The sequence below is a fragment of the Callithrix jacchus genome, chromosome 2 (assembly GCF_049354715.1).
Source record: "Callithrix jacchus isolate 240 chromosome 2, calJac240_pri, whole genome shotgun sequence".
Classification (NCBI taxonomy): Eukaryota; Metazoa; Chordata; class Mammalia; order Primates; family Cebidae; genus Callithrix; species Callithrix jacchus.
Window position 1 is genome coordinate 58,767,582 of NC_133503.1, and position 22,171 is coordinate 58,789,752.

A 22,171-nucleotide genomic window follows, 5' to 3' on the forward strand; every position below is an offset into this window, starting at 1 on the left:
GAGGGCCCTGGTGCCAGCCCCTCCTGCCCCCGCATGGGGAGAGCCCTGGGGAGGGGCAGGTAGGATGGAGGCCACTCGAGCTGGGAAAGGCTGCAGCTCTGCGGAGGCTGTAGTCTGAGTCTGGATTCTATCTGAGCCAGGATCCACCCACGTGGGCCTGCAGCCTTTGTTTCGGCTCTGCCCTGCATTCCCAGCATTTCTGCTCCTGCCTGGGCCTCCTCCCGGCCCCTAGCCCTGGGCTTCACCTGGATTGGGGCCCAGGAAGATGGCTTTCTGCCCAGGGTTAGCTCTTCATGTCTTGTGAGCTCTGTGACCTTGACCGAGGGGCCTCTGTTCGCATCTTGGCGTGCACATCTGTGAAATGGAGCTGCAGCTCAGGCAGGATGAGGATATCATGCCATTGACATGCCTGGTGTGGGATTTCTCAGCTGCCTTCTCCTGCTGGGACTTCACTCCAGCCTGTAGTATTTCTAGGCCCCAGCATTGCGAAGGACAAAGCCCTTGACTGCAGGGATTGCTGAGCATTGATGGTGCCGCCTGTTGAAACGAGGTTCCTGCACCTGCCTGGACAGCCGAGTGCACCTGGTCACCCCGTGCCCTTGCCAGGTGTCATGAGAGCTGGGGGCCAGCCTTTGCTGGGCTCCTCCTTTAGCTTGGGAACGTTTCCTTTTCTTCACTCAGGCCTCTGCATCCTTGCTGTGGAGGGGGTTGGACCTGGCTGGGAGGATCAAGGCTGCAGGTGGTCTCCAGCTCTGGGCTCCTACAGCTGTCTTGGGATTCCCAGTGGCAGGTGAGTCTGAGGCCCAAGGCCAGGCAGGTATGGGTCTCTGCCTGGGTCCTGTACACAGAGCAGTCGCTGGGCCGGGCCAGGCTCGGAGACCCCGCTCTGCAGAGAGGCTCTCCTGGTTTTTGCCCTCTGGCCAGGCACAAGAAGCCATGATCCTCCCCGGGGCTCCTTGGGTTTTTTGAGCTTTGTACTCAGCCACGGGTTTCTCCAAGGGTTCTGGGATGGGAACTTGAGGGCGTGGCTCCTATTTTAAAGATGAGGGAGCTGTGCTTCTAAGCATGCTCTGAATGCCTGGGGGGCCCCAAGCAGAAGGGTTGCAGGACACGGAGTGGCAGGACCTGTGTTGTGGCTGGGTGTCCAGGGGCCCTCCTGTCTCCTGGACCTTGACTCTGCCCTGCCCCAGGTGTGAACTGGGCCCCAGACTCCAGAGCAGCATTCAGGCTGGAGCTCCCCTTGTGCCTGCAGACAGCAGGGCCAGCCAGGCTCTTCCTGGGTTGTGTCCTGGGCAGGTGCTCAGCCTGCACCTATCAACAAAGGGCCAAGATTCCCCGAGAGGTTTGCCTCTGCATGCTCCCTGTTAACGGGCACGGGAAGGGCCAAGATGCAGACCCCAGGAAAGGCACGGCCTCCAGGTCCAGAAGGAAGAAAGAGCAGGGATTTGAACTGAAGTGGTAGGGCTCACAGAATTCCCCTAGCCACAAACACAGCCCCATTCCCTCACAGAACCCCTGCTCCCCTCACATATCCCCCCATCCCTTCACAGATCCCCATCCCCTCACAGATCCCCCCATCCCTTCACAGATCCCCATCCCCTCATAGATCCCCCATCCCTTCACAGATCCCCATCCCCTCACAGATCCCCCATCCCCTCTCACAGATCCCCCATCCCCTCATAGATCCCCCATCCCACCACAGATCCCTCATCCCCTCAGATCCCCAGCCCCTCACAGATCCCCCAGCCCCCCAAAGATCCCCCATCTTCCCACAGATCCCCATCCCCTCACAGATCCCCCATCCCTTCACAGATCCCCATCCCCTCACAGATCCCCATCCCCTCACAGATCCCCCATCCCCTCACAGATCCCCCATCCCCTCACAGATCCCCCCATCCCCTCACAGATCCCCTATCCCTTCACAGATCCCCATCCCCTCACAGATCCCCATCCCCTCACAGATCCCCCCATCCCCACAGATTCCCTATCCCTTCACAGATCCCAATCCCCTCACAGATCCCCATCCCCTCACAGATCCCCATCCCCTCACAGATGCCCCCATCCCCACAGATCCCCTATTCCTTCACAGATCCCCATCCCCTCACAGATCCCCCCATCCCCACAGATCCCCTATTCCTTCACAGATCCCCATCCCCTCACAGATCCCCCCATCCCCTCACAGATCCCCATCCCCTCACAGATTCCCAATCCCTTCACAGATCCCCCCATCCCCTCACAGATCCCTCATCCCTTCACAGATCCCCATCCCCTCACAGATCCCCCCATCCCCACAGATCCCCTATTCCTTCACAGATCCCCATCCCCTCACAGATCCCCCCATCCCCTCACAGATCCCCATCCCCTCACAGATTCCCAATCCCTTCACAGATCCCCCCATCCCCTCACAGATCCCTCATCCCTTCACAGATCCCCATCCCCTCACAGATCCCCCCATCCCCACAGATCCCCTATTCCTTCACAGATCCCCATCCCCTCACAGATCCCCCCATCCCCACAGATCCCCTATTCCTTCACAGATCCCCATCCCCTCACAGATCCCCCCATCCCCTCACAGATCCCCATCCCCTCACAGATTCCCAATCCCTTCACAGATCCCCCCATCCCCTCACAGATCCCTCATCCCTTCACAGATCCCCATCCCCTCACAGATCCCCCCATCCCCTCACAGATCCCCATCCCCTCACAGATTCCCAATCCCTTCACAGATCCCCCCATCCCCTCACAGATCCCTCATCCCTTACAGATCCCCATCCCCTCACAGAACCCCAGTCCCCTCACAGATCCCCAGTGCCCTCACAGATCGCCCCACACGCTCACAGATCCCCCCATCCCCTCACAGATCCCCATCCCCTCACAGATTCCCATCTCCTCACAGATCCCCCCATCTCTTCACAGATCCCCATCCCCTCACAGATCCTCCATCCCCTCACAGATCCTCCATCCCCTCACAGATCCCTCATCCCCTCAGATCCCCAGCCCCTCACAGATCCCCCATCTTCCCACGGATCTCCCATCCCCTCACAAACTCCCATCCTCCACAGATCCCTATCCCCTCAGATATTCCCCATCCCCCCACGGACCCCATCCCCTCACATATCCCCCCCCCACAGATTTCCCTGTGCCCCTCACAGATCCTCCCCATCCCTTCACAGATACCCGCATCCCCTCACGGATCCCCCATCCCTTCACAGATTCCTTCACCCCCTCACAGATCCCCTGTCCCACCAGATTTCCCTGTCCCTTCTCAGATCCCCCCGCCCTGTTTCCTCACAGATTCCCCACCTCCCCTCTGTACAGCGGTTTCCAGTGATCCTGGTCCTGGAGTGTCGGGGTTCCTGGGATGGGCAGAAGGGGACCCAAGCCCAATCCTGAGAATGGGGACCCTAGGCTCCTGACAGGCTCCTGATAATCTGACGCGGCCTGTGGCCGAGGCTGTACCAGAAATTGCAAGGTTCCCCGCCGCCCGTGGGTTCTGCGGGTTCCGGGGGCGCTGTGATGGCCCTCAGTGCCCAGGATGGAGCTGAAGGCAGCCTCCTCCGGGAGGACTTTGGTTCCAGGCTCCTGCTCCCTAGGGACCCACGGGCTAGGAGGGGCAGTGCGGGAGAAGGAGGCCGGGCCCCTGCGGCTCCCGTGATGGGGATCCTGGAGGTGGGCACGCCTCGGCCCCCACCCAGCACCCCCCCACGGCCCCGTTAGCGCCTCACAGCTGGGTGGCCCTGACCCTGCGGCCACGCTGGCTGGCTCCTGACGCCTCAGAGACTCAGTTTCTCCTCTGGCAGTCGCGAGGGGATTGTGCCGCGGGGTAAACCCGTGAGCGGCGCTCAGCGAGTTTGGCCGCGGCTGTGGCAGCCTTAGCCTCTCCTTCTGCTCTGGCAGCTGGGGAAGGACACGGTTCCCTAGAGCCCCGAGGTGAGGGAGGAGAGTCATGAGGGGCACCCGGGAGGCGTCAGAAGGGCCAGCACAGAGAGGCAGTGCCTGGGCTCCCCTGGGGTCCTGCTTCCTGGTTCCCCCCTAGCCCAGCACCTCCCCAAGCTGACAGCCCCACGTGCAGGCTAGGTGTGGCCTCGTGCCTCCCACTCCTGGGTCCAGGGGAGTTATGAATCCCCCCAGCCCTGCCTCAGGATGACCCTCCACTGTCCAGGGTTCCCCATGCCCCACCTCACCTTTCTTTTCTTTTTCCCTCCCCCCTCTCCCTTCCCTCCCTCCTTCTCTCCCTCCCTTTCTTCCTTCCTTTTTGATGGAATTTCACTCTTTCTTTCTTTTTCTTTTTCTTTTTTTTTTTTTTTTGAGACTGAGTTTCGCTCTTGTTACCCAAGCTGGAGTGCAATGGCATGATCTCGGCTCACTGCAACCTCCGCCTCCTGGGTGAAACAAATTCTCCTGCCTCAGCCTCCCAAGTAGCTGGGACTACTGGCGCCTGCCACCATGACCAGCTAATTTTTGTATTTTTAGTAGAGACGGGGTTTCACCATGTTGACCAGGATGGTCTCCATCTCTTGACCTCGTGATCCACCCTGGCAGTGGCCAGTATCAGCTCACTGGAACCTCCACCTCCGGGTTCAAGCAATTCTCCTGCCTCAGCCTCCCGAGTAACTGGGATTGCAGGTGTGGGCCACCCTGCGTGGGCCACCAAGCCTGGGCCACCACACCCAGCTAATTTTTTGTATTTTTAGTAGAGATGGGGTTTCACCATGTTGGCCAGGCTGGTCTCGAACTCCTGGCCTCACGTGATCCTCCTGCTTCAGCCTCCCAAGGTGCTAAGATGATAGATGTGACCTTCCACATTGGCTCTATTGCCAAGTCCTGTGATCAGCTGGGCCTGGGTCCCATGTACTGTTTCTGTTGTTGGATAGATTTCCATCAGAAGCACCGGACAGAAAATGGGGGAGGACAGTGCTTCCCAAGGAAATCAGTGTGCCATTCACAGATGGAGCTACTTACTAAGTGGGATGCTGGAATTGCCTTGGCCTGGGTATCCCCGAAGCAGAGCCTGAGGGACAGACTTGTGGGCATATGGTTTACGGAAGGGTGGATCCCAGGAGCACAGTGGGGGCTGAGGTGTGAAACAGTCAAGTGGGAGGCCTCATTTAGTCGGCCCCGGGCTCCAACTCCTGGGACCCAGAGCCTGCACACGCATGAATGCCAGGAGGGTCCAAGATCCCCCCAGAGGCGTTAGAGAAGGCTTGGGCAGAAGCTGGATGGCAGCAGGGGCTGAACAGAAGTGAACAGGAGGATGCATTTGCCTGAGTACAGACCACACATATGCATGGCCCTCACTGCACAGGACCCTGTGCTAGCCTCCCATAGCTGGCCGCTTCTCACCCAGACAACCTTGTTGCCCACTCATCTGCATGCCATCTTCAGCCACCTGCTCTCCCAAGAGAGCCAGGGTCATTGTCCCCAAACCCAAGGCCACCCTGCCCTCCCCACCCCTCCTAGAGCCCCTGCTGCTCTGGAGGCTCAGAATGAAGTTGAGAAACTTCCAGGGCTCCGGGCCCTGCCTGACCCTGACTGTCCCAGCCACACCGTGTCCCCTGTCTGCCACCTCATGATTTCAGCCGAGCTGGCTTGGTTGTGGCATGGGGAAACTGGAGCAGATGGGGCTGCCCAGGCAGAAGGAACGGGGTCAAAGGGCAGGACTTTCCTGATGGGGCAGCAGCTGGGAAAATGGAGTGAGTGGCCAGGGAGGGCTGTTTATGGGATGGCCCTCTGCAGGGTCTTGGCAGCCACAGCCCCCGCCCAGGCCTCCAAGCTTGCCTGGCGACAGGGCCTGGGTGTGAGTTGGACTGCAGGTCCCTGGTGGGCCTGGTCTGGGTTTGGGGTCAGCGAGGCAGACTGCTTCAGAGACAGCTGCCCCCTCCTGGGTGTGGCCAAGCGTGGGGTGAGAGAACTGGGCTCTGCTGGGCTCTGCCCATCTGTGTGACATTGGATGACCTCACTGTGACCTTGGGCTGCACCGCTGCCCTGGTCAGAAGAGAGGGAGGCTTGTTGGGGTGGGCTGGGACCAGGTGGCCTCTAGACGCCAGGCTCTGGAAGCATCCCTGCCTACTCTTCCCTAAGGACTTCCCAGGCCATCCCACCTTCAAGACAGAACATGCTGCTGTGGCTATGGGGCCCTGCCTGCCCTCCCCAGCCTGGGGACTGTGGTGGCAGGGCTGGAGGCGGAGTTCTTTCTGGGTACCCCAGGTCACCTAGCAGAGGCCCTGGCCCTGAGTGGGCACTGAGGGAGGCCCTTGTACATCTGGGGGCTCTGGGTCCTCTCTGTCGGCATTCCAGGCTACTCCAGTTCTCCCTGGGGTGGGAGCCAGGATCTGGTGTGGCCTCAAAGGTGACTGTAGCAAGTGGGAGCTGGCCTGTCCGGTGGACCCCCACCTTGGCCTGGCACAGCTGGTGTCCACCCCCGCTCCCCAAGGGTACTCAGACGATAAGTGTGTGGTTTCTACAGAATAAAACAGCCACTGTTTCTACCCTGGCCTTTGAGCTGCCAAAAAAATGTGCAGTATTTATGATTCAGCCCCCGGCTACCCAGCCACGCACCAGCATCTGGCAGCTGAGGCCCCTGTTCTTCCTCCCTGGGTCTGGAAGCCATCCCCAGCCCTTCTGGCTTCTGAGCTGGAGCCTGGTGGCCCGAGTCTTCTGGTGTTCAGGACAGACAGACAGACAGACAGAAACATGGCCACCCTCCCCTCTGACTTCTAGGCAGCCCCAGTAAGGCAGGGGAGTCCATTGCAGGCCCTAGATCCAGGCTGGGGGAACCACTGCCAGCAGATGCCCCCTGGCCATGGAGCACTGGCTGTGACCCCATCTGTCTCCCTCAGGGGACTGTGTGCCCTCCAGGCTGCCTTCCAGACTGCACGGCATCTTGACTAGCAGGAGGAAAAAACCCAGAGCACACATGGGGCAGGGCTAGCCTCACAGCCCCTGTCCGCCCGCTAGATCCATTGGTGCGAGGACCTGTGGCACCCCTTCTGGAGAGGGCTAGGAGACCCAGCTGTGGGGCAGAGGCTGGGCTGAGAGCCCCATTTTGGTGCTTCCTGCTGTCCTTCCATACTTCCTCACCAGAGAGGCCTGGCTGGGAACCTTTCCATCTTGGTGCTCCCAACACTGAGGCTTCCTTGTCCCAGCTCAGCCCCGGCAGGTCCCCAGAGGCACCTGGGAATGGCACAGGTATCCTCACACATAATCCCCAGCACACCTGCCCCAGGGGTTCCGAGGTCTTGCTGGATCCCCAGGGAAGGGTCAGCCTTCAGAGCTTTGGGCCTTTCCCTACAGCTGCATTTCAGCAGGGAATGCAGCCGCTCTGGCATGCCAGGGCTTGTGGTCCAGAGAGGCAGCTGCCACCTGGCGTGGGAGGCTTCTCAAGCTTGTCAGGCAGAGACTCATAACTCAGTGGTGAACCCCACTTGACCTCAGGACCACCTGCCTATCTTTAGTCCAGGCTCTGCCCTGTCCTGGGCTCCCTGGACCCCCTGGCACAGCCTTGTGCTACTCAGCATCCACAGCAGGGTCGGCTCCCAACATCCCCTCCCCCAGGAACCAAGAACTAGGACTCGTCCACATAGCAGTGCCTGCCAGACCTCCTCCAGCACTGATGGATGGAACAGCCAGACCCTACACTCTGGACAGCAAGGAGGCCTTGTGGCTGATGGGTCTCAAGAAGTTCATTTGCTTACTTTTATAGATATTTATTTATTTGAGACAGGATTTCTCTCTCTTGCCCAGGCTGGAGTGCAGCAGCACAATCATGGCTTACTTCAACCTCCTGGGCTCAATCCATCTTTCGCCTCAGCCTTCTGACTAGGTGGGACTGTTATGGCTTCAGGGTTTCTCTTTGTTGCCCAGGCAGGTCTCAAACTCCTGTGCTCAAAGGATCCTCCCACCTCAGCCTCCTAAAGTGCTGGGATTACAGGCGTAAGCCACTGTACCCTGCCAAGAAGTTAATTTGTTTGTTCATTCTTGGCTCAGCAGAGTTGCACACCAAAATGGCTCAGTGAGTTGGCCTGGTGTGGGAAAGGGAGGGGTATTCTGAAGATCAATTCTGCTCTTGGTGGGTCAGTGAGCTTCAGCAGAGCTTCACCCCTTTCTGAGCCAGTTTCCTCATCTGAAGGTGGTTGAACTGTTGGATTAAACCAGATTAGTCCAGAGTTGCCCATAATTTTGCATACAAGATACATTCATGAAAGACTATGACTTTTTTTCTAAGAGTTTATAGTTTAGTTCTCACATGTAGGTCTTGGATCTGCTTTCAGTTAATTTTTGTATGTGGCATGAGGCAGGGGTCCACCTGCATTCTTTTGCATGGTGGAAATCCAATTGTCCCAGCATCATTTGTAGAAGAGACTCATGATACCCTTGACAAGTCAATCAACCACAAATGTATGGCTTTTTAAAATGAACTCTCAATTCTATTTCATTGATTTTATATGTCTCTCCCTGTGCCTTGGGTCTTCATTGCTGACATTGTGGTAAGTTTGAAATCCGAAAGTGTGAGTCCTCCAGCTTTGTTCTTTGTGAAGACTGTTTTCTTTTACAATTGCCTTGACTAGAAAGTACCTCCAGAAGAATGTTGACTAGAAGTGACTGAAGCAGACATCTTCGTCTTGCTCCTGATCTTAGAGGAAGAGTTCTAAGTCTTTCGCCTTAGCTAGCTGTGGGTTTTATGTAGCTGTCCTTTATTAGGGTGAGAAAGTTCCCTTCTATTCCTAGTTGTTGAGTGTTTGTTTATTGTTTATTATGGAAAAATACTGGATTGCCTTTTTTTGCATCAACTGAGATGATCATGTGATTTTTGTTTTTATTTTGTTAATATGGTGTATCACACTGATTTTTTTGGTATGTTCAATCACCTTTGCATTCCTGGAATAAATCCCACTTGGTCATGGAGCACAATCGTTATTTTTTATGTTGCGAGATTTGGCTTTCTAATATTTTATTGAAATTTTTGTGTCCATACATGAGGGATATTAGTCTGTAGTTTTCTTTTCTGGTGATGTCTTTGTGTGGTTTTGGTGTTGGGATATGACTGGCTTCACAGAATGAGTTCTTTCCTCTTCTATTTTTTGGAAGAGTTTGGGAAGCATTTATGTTAATTCCTTTTTAAATATTCGGTAGCATTCACCAGTGAAGCTGTCTGGTCCTGAGCTTTTCTTTGTAGGAAGTTTTTTGATTACTAATTCAATCTCTTTGCTTACTATAAGTCTTCATGTTTTTGGGGCCCCTTTTTCTTGAGTCAGTTTGTGTTTCTAGGAATTTGTTCATTTCTTCTAGGTTATCGAATTTCTTGGCACACAATGTTCACAGCATTTCTTTATTATTTTTATTTCTGTAAGGCTGGTGCTAATGTTCCCTCCTTTCATTCCTGATTTTAGTAATTTGATTCTCTGTCTTTATTTCTTGGTCAGTGTAGCTAAAGGTTTGTCAATTTTATGTTTTTTCAAGAACCAACTTTTGGGTTTAACACTCTTTATTGTTTTTCTATACTCTATTTTAAAAAGTTTTTTCCCCTGTAATTTTTTTTTTCCTTTTTTGAGACTGAGTCCTGCTATGTTGCCCAGGCTGGTCTTGAACTGGGCTCACATGATCCTCCTGCCTCAGCCACTCAAGCAGCTCTCTAATCTTTATTATTTCCTTTTTTCTGCTTGCTTTGGGTTTTATTTGCTCTTTTTTCCATTTTTTAAAAGACGAAAGATTAAGTTATTGAGTTGACATCTTTTCCTTTTTATTAAAAAAAATTAGCAGTTTCTAGCTATAAATGTCCCCGAAGCACTGTTTTAGCTGCATGCCATAAGTTTGGTAAATTGAGTTTTATTTTATCTCAAAGTATTTTCCAGTTTTCATTGGGATGTCTTTGACTCATTGGTTATACAGGAGTGTATTGTTTAATTTCTGTATATTTGTGAATTTCATAAATTTTCATCTATTAAGGATTTCGAATTTTATTTCATTATGGTCAGAGAACAAAGTTGGTATGATATTAATTATTTTGAATTTATTGAGACTTGTTTTATGGCCAAACATATGGTCTATCCTGGAGAATGTTTCATGTGCACTTGAAAACAATGTGTGTTTCTGGCTGGGCGCAGTGGCTTACACCTGTAATCCCGGCACTTTGATCACTTGAGGTCAGGAGTTTGAAATCAGCCTGGCCAACATGGTGAAACCCCGTCCCTACTAAAAATTATCCAGGGATGGTGGTGCATGCCTGTAGTCTCAGCTATTTGAGAGGCTAAGGCATGAGAATTGCTTGAACCCGGGAGGTGGAGGCTGCAGTGAGCTGGGATCAGACCACTGCATTCTAGCCTGGGTGACAGAGTGAGACTCCATCTCAAAAAAAAGAATGTGTGTACTTTTATAGTTGAATGGCGTGTTCTACAGATGTACATAAAGTTGAGTTGGTGGATAATGTTGTTCAGGTCTTCTACTTCCTTGTTGATTTTTTGTCTAGTTGTTACAATTTCAATTTCTTTTTGTATAGTGACCTTAGGTCCTGCAACCTTGCTAAATTCACTTATTAGTTTTAGTAAAATGTTTTTGAAATTCCTTTGAGCTTTCTACATACAGAACATGTTATCTAGAAATAAAAACAGTTTTATTTCTCCTGTTGCATTCTGTATGCCTTTTATTTCTTTTTCTTGCCTTATTGTACTGGCTAGGACCTCCAGAACAAATAGAGGTGACAATAGAATGGACAGTCTTGCTTTATTCCTGTTCTTAACTAGAAAGCATTGAGGCTTTCAACATTGAGCAAGATGTTAGCTGTAGGTGTTTTGTAGATGCCTTTAATGAAGTTGAGGAAGTTTACTTCTACTATTAGTTTTCTGAGAGTTTTTTTTTAAATCATGAAAAGGTGTTAAATTTTGTCTAATTTTTTTGCATCTATTTAATTTCATTGTATGGTTCTTGCATCTATTAAAATTACCATGTGATTTTTTTCTACATTATTCTATTATTATTGTGAATTACATTGATTAGCTTTTCAAATGCTGCATTAACCTTGCATTCCTGAAATTAACCCCCCTCTTGGTCATTAAATATTATTCTTTTTATATTGATTCTCCTTGTTAATTATTTGTTGAGGATTTTTGTGTCCATGCTTAAGAGGGGGATTGTTCTGTAATTCTCTTTTCCTCTGATGTCTTTGGTTTTGAATCAGGATATTTGGAGAGTCACAGACAGTTCACACATTCATATGCAGGCATACACATTCACATGTATTCACACGCAGGCACACACATTCACATGCAGGCTCATGCATTCACACACAGACACAGGCATGCACATACATTCATGCACAGGCTCACATATTTACATGCATTCACACACAGGCACACACATTCACAGGGAGGCTCACATAGGCTCACACAGGCACACACAGAGGCACACACATTCACCCACAGGCACACACGTTCACATACAGGCACGTACATTCACACACAGATTCACATATTCACATACCTTCAGACACAGGAACACATATTTGCATACATTTACACACAGGCACATTCACATACAGGCTCACATAGGCACACACACATTTACATACAGGCACACACACAATCACATGCATTCAGACACAGGCTTACACACATTCACACACAGGCTCACACACAGGCACACATTCACACGCAGGCTCACATAGACACCCTCGAGGATGCTTTAGTCCCACATGGAGTCAGGCGCTTGGATTCACGGAGGACCCTGCTGTGGTCTGTGCCTGTGCTCATTTCTCAGCTGGGACAGTGTGGGGTGCTCCTTGGAAGCCATCTGTTTTTCCTACTCTGAGAAGGGCCCTACCCTGGTTACAAATCCTTCACAATTTCTGCTGCTTCCCAGGAGTCATCGGGGTGCAGGAAACCTGCCTTCTGACATTGCCCTTCTGTGGCCCTGTCCCTGTTCTGTGGACGAGGACAAGGCCTTCCAGGGGTGGGGCTGTGCATTCCAGGGCCCTTATCCTGTCCAGCCACCCCTCCCTCCCACAGCATTCCCACCTGGCCCCATGTGACATTGGCTCCAACCCCCAGCGCCCTTCTTGGTGGCACTCGTGAGCTGCACAAGTTTGTGGTGATGGAACACCGAGCTGGGGTCAGCCTTTGTGAGAGGCCATGAGAGCTGGCACCAAGGGGCCTTCACCATGGGATGCCCTGCAGGGTCCTGGGGCCGTGTCCCTCCTGCAGCTGTTCCAGCCCTACAGAGTGTGTGTGATGCAGCGTATAGGTCCCACAGTTCCTCGAGGTCTGGCGAGTCACAGCCTGCCCTGTGTTGATTTTGCTGCTCAGTGAGGGGCGTGGGCAGATAGTGTCACAGTTATCAGGAGGCAGAGAACCCCAGGCAGAAGCGGATCTTGAGGAGGCTAGATGGAGTCCCCAACCTGGAAGCTGTGGTTTGCTGGCCTGAGATCCTGGACCTCAGCCCCCGGCAGCGGTGGGAGCCTGTTTCTCCACCATCAGAGGACCATGTTTTGCAAGTGTTTGCAAGGGCTAGGGTTAGGGATCTTCATGAATGACTCTCTATGGGCTTTCTCCAGGGACAGGGACCCTTCCAGGTGGGAAGGGGAGGGCAGTGCTGTCTGGGGAGGTGGGTGAGGGGACCACAGTCTGAGGTCCAAATTCCAAAGGAATCACCTCTTAGACCCCTTCTTTCTTCATTCCTTCCTTTCTTTTTTTTCTCTCTCCTTACCTCCCCATACATTTTTTTAGAGCTACTGGGCCTGGGGGTGGGAGCTGCCTCCTAGGATTGGGGTGGCCTTGGAAGATGGGGCCTCCAGTGAGAGCCTGGAGGGGGCCCTGGGAGGAGGGGCTCAGGGTGCTGTAGTCCCAGTCTTGGGGTCATGGGGGCCCTTGAGCACCGGGGATCCCGGTGCCTCTGTGCAAGAGATGGCTCTGGGGCCCTGTACTGATAGAGGACTCTGTGTTTACCTAATGCGGGGGTGCATGGGGGTTGGCAAACAGCCCTTGACTGCTGGCGGAGGCTGTCAGCTTGGGTGGCGTCCAGAGGCCCCTCAACCCTGCATACCTTCCTCCCGGGCTCCAGTCCCGCCACCCCCACCTTCTTGAACACTGACCTGCAGCGACCCTGAACAAAAGGAAATCCCTAAAGCTAATGTCCATGGGAGCTGGTGGGAAGTGAGCAACAGTGGGGGTGGGGTCAGAGCCCTCGGAAGCAGGGAGTCGTGCTGGAGTGGGAGCGTCCCCTTGCCCACCCCAAGCCCAAGGGGAAATACCTGAGTGAGCCCTGGCCCGTAGGAGGCGTGTGAGGAATGTTCTGAAAATCCTAGGCTGGGTGAGTGGGGCCCTCATCCCAGGCAGGGTCTAGGGCCAGAGACAGAAAGGCTCGTCTGAGGACACACTGGGAGCCAGCCTGTCTTTACACACCCCCAGACCTCACCCCAACCTGGATTTCCAAGCCAGGCCCCCAGGACTCTGGCCCTGAGCAGGTGGGAGAGGGGAGGGGCAGGCAGACATGTTGTCAGCTGGGAGGAGTTGGGGGGGTTGGTCCCACATCCAGAGGACAGATTCATGACAGCCTGAAAAACACCCTCCGGAAAAAGCAGCCCAAATCGTCTCATGTGCTTCAGAAATTCTGGCATTTTCCCCCTCAAAATCTGTCCTAGTTATGCTTGAGATCTCCTGACCCCAGAATACTTTTATTTATGACAGAAAATTCATCTCCATGGCAACGCCTTAGGAAGCTGCAGCCTCAAGATTATAACTTCCCAAGCAATGAAGACAATAAATGGATTTTTCACAAAACAGCTAAGAGCGACTCTGGCAAGAACCGGCCCCTCTGTAGTCTGGGGATGGGGGTTTGGAGTTGGGAGGGGTGAGGGGACAGAAGGAGAGCCTAGGGCTGAAGTAAAGCCCACCAATGTGGTGGGTCCAAGGGAGTAAGCCTCACATTGTCTGCGTTCCAGCTTTTAAAGAGAAGTGCACTTAACCCCTTCATCAAATCAAACATGACCCTGGGCTGTCCCAGAGGCCCTGAGTGAGCATCCCCACATCAGGCCTGGCATACTGCAGTGTCTAAGCCTCCCAGCCACCTCTAAAGCATACCTTTGTGCCTCATCTTCCCTGTCTGAGAAACTGGCATGAAGCATAGAATAGGTTGCCTTGTTCCCGGGGAACCACAGGAGACTCTCTTTGACAACCCTTAGGGATCCAAGGCTGGAAACCCCTCTACAAATGGCTTGGAGGAGCTTTTCAGACTCAGCCCAAATCCCACAGTGAGGACATAAGTACCAGCCAGTTCCAGCAGAGATACTTCCTCAAATCAGATGGTGCCTATTGCAGGGGCCTCAGTTGGACAAGGTGGAGCCATCCCTCTGGTCCTAGATCCTCTCATCCATCCATCCCCTCATCCATCATCTTCCATCCATCCATCCATCAACCTATCCTACTATCCACTCATCCATCCATCCATCCATTCATCCATCCATCCATCCAGTCAGTCATGTGTCCAACCATCATTCATCTGTCATCTATCCATCCATCCAACTATCCACCCATTCATCCATTTACCCATCCATCCATTCACACATCCATCCACCCATCCATGAATCCATCCCTCCATCATTCATCCAACTATCCACCCACCTACCCATCCACCTATCTGTCCAACCTTCTATCACTCATCCAACTATCCACTCACTCACCTACCCCTTCATCCACCCATCATCTACCCATCCTTTCACCCGTCCACCCAATCATCCATTCATTCATCTATCCAACAATCTATCACCCATTTGACTATCCACTCACTCACCTACCCATCCACCCATTCATTTATCCAACCATCCATCTGTCCAGCCATCTATCATTCATCCAACTATCCACCAGTCCATCCATCCATCCATCCATCCATCCATCCATCCATCCATCCATCCAACTATCCTTTATCTAACCATTCATCCATCTGTCCCTTCATCCTTCCAGCTTAAGTTCCTGAATGCCTAACAGGAACCTGTCTCTCTGCCAGACACCATGAAATTCTTGCCTTCCTGGAGCTAACCACTCAGAGGGAAAGTCAGGCATTAATCATACATGCAAATGAACATAATTGTAGACTGAAGTAAGCGCATGAAGGAAAGTGACAGCAATGACTAGTACTTGGGGGCAGATGGTATGTTAAATCCTTTATGTTTTAATTCTCACAGCCACCCATGGGTGGGTGCTGCCAAAGACCTATGCTTCATAGATGGAGATGTTGAGGCATAGACTCAGGAAGGATCTTACACCAAATCTTGTAAGTGGAGGAGTCAGAATGTGAACTTGGCCCTTCTGAGTGTTTAATCTCTACGATATTCTGCCTCTCAGGTGGATGGGGAGGGTCCATAAGGGCCCCTGATCTGGTCTAGTGGGACCTCGGAAGACTCTTGGGTTGTTCAACTGAAGAACCAGCAAGGGATGCCGGTGAAGCACAGAGAAGGTGAGGTGGCAGGAGGACCAGCGTGTGGGTAGTGCTTGTTGAAGGCGGGTGGGCTCTAAGAAGCAAGACTGGCCCTAGAGGTGAAGAGGGACGGAGGGAGGGAGGGAGGGTGGAGAGGGGAGGAGGGCTGCCCTCTCTCCTGCCCCCACAAGAGGCACCAAGCCCTGCAGATGAGCTGCACACGAGAAGGAGGAGAGAGAGATTATTACTAAGAGCAGGTCACTGTCAGTGTCCAAACCTTTAAAAATTAGACAGAGTCGGTCTTCAGAGGAGAGCCGTTGTCTGGAGGGGGCATTCCTGGGCTCGGCTGCTCTTCAGAGCCTGTTGGATGCAATTAATTAGCGGGACTGAGTGCCTGTGTCCTGCCAGGCTGGCCCCGCCTCGGCCTTCCTCCTCACTCGTTTCTGGAGCTCCTGCAGCTCCAGGAAACCTGTCCCCAGTTGTCGGGTCTGAAATCTGCAGTGCTCACACATAAACTGTGGTGCCCTCTGACCTGGCCTTTCTGTGAGAGCCCATGGCCTGAGGGGAGAGGAAGGAAAGTGCCTGGTTTTGGAGAGGAGCTGTTTTCTTTTCAGGCTCCCCAGAGCCCTGGCTGGCTGCCTCCTCTCCCACATTCTACCTGGACTCCTCCCTGTCCTCCTAGGGGCCCTGCCTGGCCCTCCTTTCCTGTCAATCAGATGACAGTGACCTGGCCTGCACCTGACACTTCCTCCACCTCCCCAGGCCTGGGCTCGGGCTCCGCAGCAGCCCTGGATTTGGCCTGAAGCCAGGGGTCTGGGCAGAGAGTACTTGCTTGGGATGAGGTGTTCAGGGCCTGGAGAGGACAGGGTGGGCTCAGCCTGGGATCTCTCGGGGAGGCTGGCAGCTAGAGAGCCTTGAAGGGCAGACGTGCACATAGGGAGATAACAGCTTGAGGTCAGCAGGCACTCAGGCGCTGGGTGCACCCCCTGTCCTCGACGGGGTGGGGGTGGGGGCACCGGAGGTCCTGACCCCCATGCTGCCCCACCCTTCTCCTCAGCCTGCGCTCCTGGCACTGCCTGCCTGAGCTGCCCATGCCTTGGCTGTTGTTGCCCCCACCACAAGCCCTTCCTTTGGAGAAGCACCTGTCAGTGCGGGTCTAGGGCTGGGACCTCCTGGGGCTCCTCTTTGGGTTACCTGGGTGATTGTGCCCCAAACATTGCTTCCTAGGTCTGAGGGAGAGAGTTTCTCTATCTTTCTGCTCAGACAGCCCTGGCTGGGTAATTTCCCTCCCAAGCTGGGTGTGTGGGGACAGAGATGCGCATCCAGGAGCCTCTTCCTCCCCCTCTGCTGCCTCCAGGAACAAAGAACAACCCCCCACCCCCACCCAGGGCACTTGCCCTTGGCTGTTTCACTAGATCCCCACTCCGATTTCAAGGCTTCTCTTAGATGGGGCCCGCTGCTTTCTAGGAAGGAAGGTTGGGGGCTTTCCCTGCCCACTGGCAGGGCAAGGGCAGGTATGAGTGGCCAGCCTGCCTCGCCTGGAGCTGCCTTAGCCCCAGAACTGGCTTTATGGAAAACAAAGCTAACTTGAAATCCTTGGAAATGATGCCTGGTGCAGACAATCCTGTGTCACTGCCTGGGAACCTGACTAGGGAGGGGCACCCTCTCTGGGGGTCCTCAGAGCTGGCAGAGGGTGATTTGTGGCTGAGGCTTGGCTCTGGCTTCAGCTCCTCCAGCTGATCGTGGTGGAGGCAATGGTAGCAAAGGTTCATGAAGCTTGTCCTGGCCCCTGGTGCTTCTAACTGGGCCACCTGACGCAGTTGGTGCTGGTACTACCCTCAGTTCACAGACGAGGAGTCGGAGCTTTGCTGGGTCTCATGCCCAGGGGGCAAAAAGGGAGGGGTCAGCCCACTCAGCCCTTTCCAAAGCTCTGTCACTCTATTTCCAAACCTTCGAGGCACTATATTTATTTACGTGTTTGCCTCTCCCATGAGGTAGTGAATGACATGAGGAGAGAAAGGGGTCTTGTTTGTCTCTGTCATAGATTTTCAGGGCCTAGCACAGAGCCTGGCATAGTAGCTGTCCACACATCACCAGTGTTTCAGGATCTTCAGAGAAGATCCGAGGACGGCAGAGGAAAAGATGTTTTACATCAGCTGCCATTAGGAGGACATAAATTAAAGCTACAATCAGGCAGCACTACATAGCTATCAGATGACAAATAAAAAATACTGACCGTACCAATCCCTCCTCCCCCTTCCCTCCTCCCTCCTTCCCTCCTTCCCTCCTTCCCTCCTTTCTCTTTTCCTCCTCCTTCCTCCTTCCCTTTTCTTCCCTCCCTCCCTCCTTTTCTCCTCCTTCCTCCTTCTTCCTCCTTCCCTTTTCTTCTCTCCCTCCATTCCTCTGTCCTTCCTTTTTTCCCTCCCTCCTTCCTTCTCTCCCTTCTTCCTTACTTTCTTCCCACCTTCCCTCCCTCCCTCCTCTCTTTCTTCTTTCCCTCCCTCCTTTCTCCCTTCTTCCTCCCTTCCCTTCCTTCTTTCCCTCCCTCCTTTCTCCCTTCTTCCTCCCTTCCCTTCCTTCCTTCCCTCCCTCCTTCCCCCTTTCCCTCCTTCCCTCCTTCCCTCTCTGTCCTTCCTCCCTTTCTTCCTTTCCTCCTCCCTCCCTCCCTTGCAAAACCAGGTTTCTTGGTCCTTCCCATAGCCCTGAAAGATGCTGTTCCTCTGGGAGGGCCTTTGTGACTCAGAAGGGCAGCAAAGACTTCCTGCACTGGCTGAGATTCATGCACGAGGGACCCAGACCTTCACCTCAGATGAACGCAAGGACAGCCACTGGGCAAGTTCTGATGTAGAGTCACAGACTCCATGCCGAGCCTCGGGAGCCCTGCGTCACCATCCGGCTCAGCAAGCTCACGCTATAGAAGGAGGTGGATAAGGACACCTCCTGCCCTGCATGGGGACCTGGCGCCCAGGACTCACTCCAGCCTCTCTGTGTCTACCCTCCCCCAGGTCACTCTCTCCCCAGTGTCTGAGAGGATCCGAGATGATGGCAGTATTTCCTGGTCCCCGGGGCTGCCTTTCCCTCCAAGTGTGGACCACAGAGGAGCCACTGTGGTGTCGGCCTGCACAGCCTCACTCCACAGACTTGCAGTCCTCCAGGTGAATCAGCCCTGTAATAGGAGGAAAACCCAGTTTATGCATGTGTTTGGAGTATGGATTCCAAAGATCATTAATCTAGTTGCTCTACTCCTCAGACATTTTAGGGTCAGGAGGAATGGCTGAATTAATTGTATGTTTTAATGTGATAAAAGGAGCAGTGAGGCCAGGCCCAGTGACTCACGCCTGTAATCCTAGCACTTTGGAAGGCCAAGGTGGTCGGATCACCTGAAGTCAGGAGTTCAAAACCAGCCTGGGCAACACTGGGAAACCCCGTTTCTACTAAAAATACAAAAATTAGCTGGGTATGGTGGCAGGCGCCTGTAATCCCAGCTACTCAGTAGGCTGAGGAAGGAGAAAAGCTTGAATCCGGGAGGCAGAGGTTGCAGTGAGCCTAGATCGCGCCACTGAGCTCCAGCCTGGGTGCAGAGTGAGGCTGCATCTCAAAAACAAAACAATCACACAAAAAAACAAAACAGCAGCGAAACAGTGCTGTGGGCCCCCACCAGGTCACACATGCAGGCTCCACCACAGTGGCTGTGGCGGAAGGTCTCACGCAGCCCCTGAGTCCCCTAAAACACGTGCCCAGGGTGGGAGGCAGCCAGAACACGCACTTCTCCCAGGGACACGGGGGTCCAGCCCTGTTGGTCCCATTTTCCCTGAAGCCGACAGTGGCCACCGCCAGCACTGTTCTCCTAAAAGAGACCTGAGGAGGCTTTCAATGCTTCCTGCCACTGTAGGCGCGAAGCCCTGAAAGCTCTCACCTCTGCCATTAGGACTCTGTTGGAAAACAGGGTACTCAGCAGTGTGAGGTCCCTGTTTGTCAGGAAGCCCTGGGGACAGTGAAGCAGCCAAAGGGCAGGTGTGTGGCCCATAGGGATGAAAGGTGGAGAAGGGAGGTCCTCTGAGGGATTGATTCCCTCACACCCTGAGGGCCAGAGGGCCCGGTGCCCTGGGGTTTCGGGGCAGGCTCCTCCTGGGGGTGGAGGGAGACCCCATCCTGGCCCTTCTCCCTGGCTTCTGGACAGCCATCATCTTCCTGTGTCTGTTCTCATCCTCTTCCCTCTGCTTGATCCTCTCTGGGTCAAGATTCTCCCTTTCTGTGAGAATAGCAGTCCTACCGGATCGGGGCCCCCAGTGGCCACATCTTCCCTCAGTCACATCTGCGAGGGCCCTGTCTCCAAATCAGTTCACATTAGGGGGACTGGGGGTTAGAATGTGGACATATGGATATTTTGGGGGCAAAATCCAGCCCATAGGAGACATGAAGTGGGAGACAATGGAGTCAGGCTGGGTCCTGAGAGGACCTGGCGTGCCCCCATCTCTCTCTCTTGCTGCCTCCCATCTTAGCCAGGCCCCTACAGGACAGCCAGGGCCTTGGATGTGGCACACATGTGCATCCAACCCAGGGCGCAGAAGGGTTCTGGGGTGACGCCTGCAGGAGCCCGTGGCGCTGGCTGCTCTCCTGCACCACCCAGATGGCCAGCAGACCCGCCCTGCAAGGCCCATACCTACTCCAGACACCACACTAGCTCCTCCTCCCAAGTCCAGGCCAGCCCTGACCTAGAACCACAGTGGGAAGGGGCTTTGGGAAACATTCCAACATCCAGTGGGAAACAGGCACGCCATGCTTTCCTCACTGAGAATGTGCAAACCCTGTGCAAGTTTCTCAATTTTTATTTATTTATTTTTGAGTCAGGGTCTCACTCTATCGCCCAAGCTGGAGTGAAGTGGTATGATTCCAGCTCACTACAAGCTCGACTTCCTGGGCTCAAGCAGTCTTCCCACCTGAGCCTCCGAGTAGCTGGGACTACAGGTGTGCGCCAGGACACCTGACTAATTTTTTAGTCTTTTGTAGAGATGAAGTCTCACTATGTTGCTCAGGCTGGTCTCAAACTCTTGGGCGCAAGTGTTCCTCTCACCTCAGCCTCCCCTGGTACTGGTGGTGTAGCCTCCCACCCTGGCCTCCTGCAGTGCTGGATGGTGTAGCCTCCCACCTCGGCCTCCCATGGTGATGATGGTGTAGCTGCTGCACCTGTCCTTTTGTGCATCTTGTATCCTTTCCTGGATTTCATGTGACCCAGCTGTGCCGTACCCTCCCCTGCCTCACTGAGAGGCCTCCAGAGAGCCTGGGCCAGAGCATGTGATCCTGAAGCTCCTAGAAGAGTTCTGGGTCAATTGTACATCACTGACCTCCTATCCACCGGGGCTCTAGGTTGCAAACCAAGAGAGTAGACAGAGCTTGTGGCATGGATAATGGGATGGCTGACGGGAGGGCTGGGGACCCAGCAGAGCCACAGGACACATGGGGTCCCAGCCAGGACAAGGCTATCTCTAGGATGTCTTTAGGATGACATTACTATGGCTGTGAATAATTTCTAAAGTGTCCCAGAACCTTCATCTGTCCCTCAACATTTAAATCCTTGAACGGAAGCTCATGAGTGCCTGTTCCAGAGAGAGAGAGAGGCACCATATCTGCAGGGAAGCCCAGCTCCTCCAGCCCCCATGCATGCTCCATGGCTGGGGGCTTGGGTGTGTTAGGAGCCCCCTGACTGCCCAACCGGCAAAACCCTACTCTTGTACCGCCAACCTTGATCCTTCCCCTCCACTTAATACACATCCTGCGTGCCTGAATATGCTTCCTGGCTGCCTAGCTTTGGCCTCCAGCTTAGCCAGCTTAACCACTGACACATCCAGGCGGGTGCACAGGTCCAGGTGCCCTGGCCCAGCCCACTCACAGGGACTCTGCCAGCTCCCAGCCTCAGAGCTTCTGGCGGGCAGGACACCCACTGATGGACCTTCCTTGCCCACCCCATCTCTTCCCTCCCCTCCACAGGCGCTGATTGGGCATGTCCTGACACACCTCCTGGCTGCTGGGTGGAATCTTGGTCTGTCTCCTGGATCCAGGGATGTTCTAAGGCAGCCTGGGCCCCTGTGCAGCCCTGTGGGGCAAATGCCAAGCCATCCAAAGTGGCACTTCTGGTAGCTCTGTTTGCCTCCCTGCCACTGACTGCAACTCCGACCATGAGGCCAGAGGGAAGCTGGCCTGGGGCTACTGGGGGCATCTTCCTAGCTCTCAGAAAGAGGTTCAAGCCTGGGCGTGGTGGCTCATGCCTGTCATCTTTGCACTTTGGGAGGCTGAGGCAGGATGATCTCTTGAGGCCAGAGTTCCAGACCAGCCTGGGCAACATAATGAGACCCCATCTTTACAAAATTATAAAAAAAATTATCCAGGCATGGTGGTGCATGGCTGTGGACCTAGCTACTCAGTAGAAGATTGCTTGGGCCTTGGAGGTTGAAGCTGTAGTGAGCTTTGACTGTGCCACTGTACTGTAGCCTGGGTGACAGAGACAGACCCCCATCTTAAAAAAACAACAACAAAATAATAAAAGGGGCAGAAGGCAGGGATGTCTTTAGAGGATGGTGGATGAGGATGTGATGCCCGGAGCTATGGCAGTCATCTTGTGACCATGAGGGGACAATTCTGAAGTCTGAGGCCAAGTGAGAATGGTGGAATAGAGAGGAAGAGGCATCCCAGGTCCTGTGATGTCACAGAATCACTGATTGCACACCTTGAGCTTCTTGTCATGTGACATAATGTACCTCCTTTGTGTAAA

At 53.7% G+C, this 22,171-nt stretch overlaps 1 long non-coding RNA gene across 1 annotated transcript; it reads left to right on the forward strand.

The window, feature by feature from the left end:
• Positions 1 to 258: 258 nt before the first annotated feature.
• On the forward strand, positions 259 to 22,171 carry LOC144581321 (uncharacterized). Its single transcript, XR_013531937.1, has 3 exons — positions 259 to 790; positions 15,330 to 15,441; positions 18,082 to 22,171. It is a non-coding gene; the product is annotated as an uncharacterized LOC144581321 (long non-coding RNA).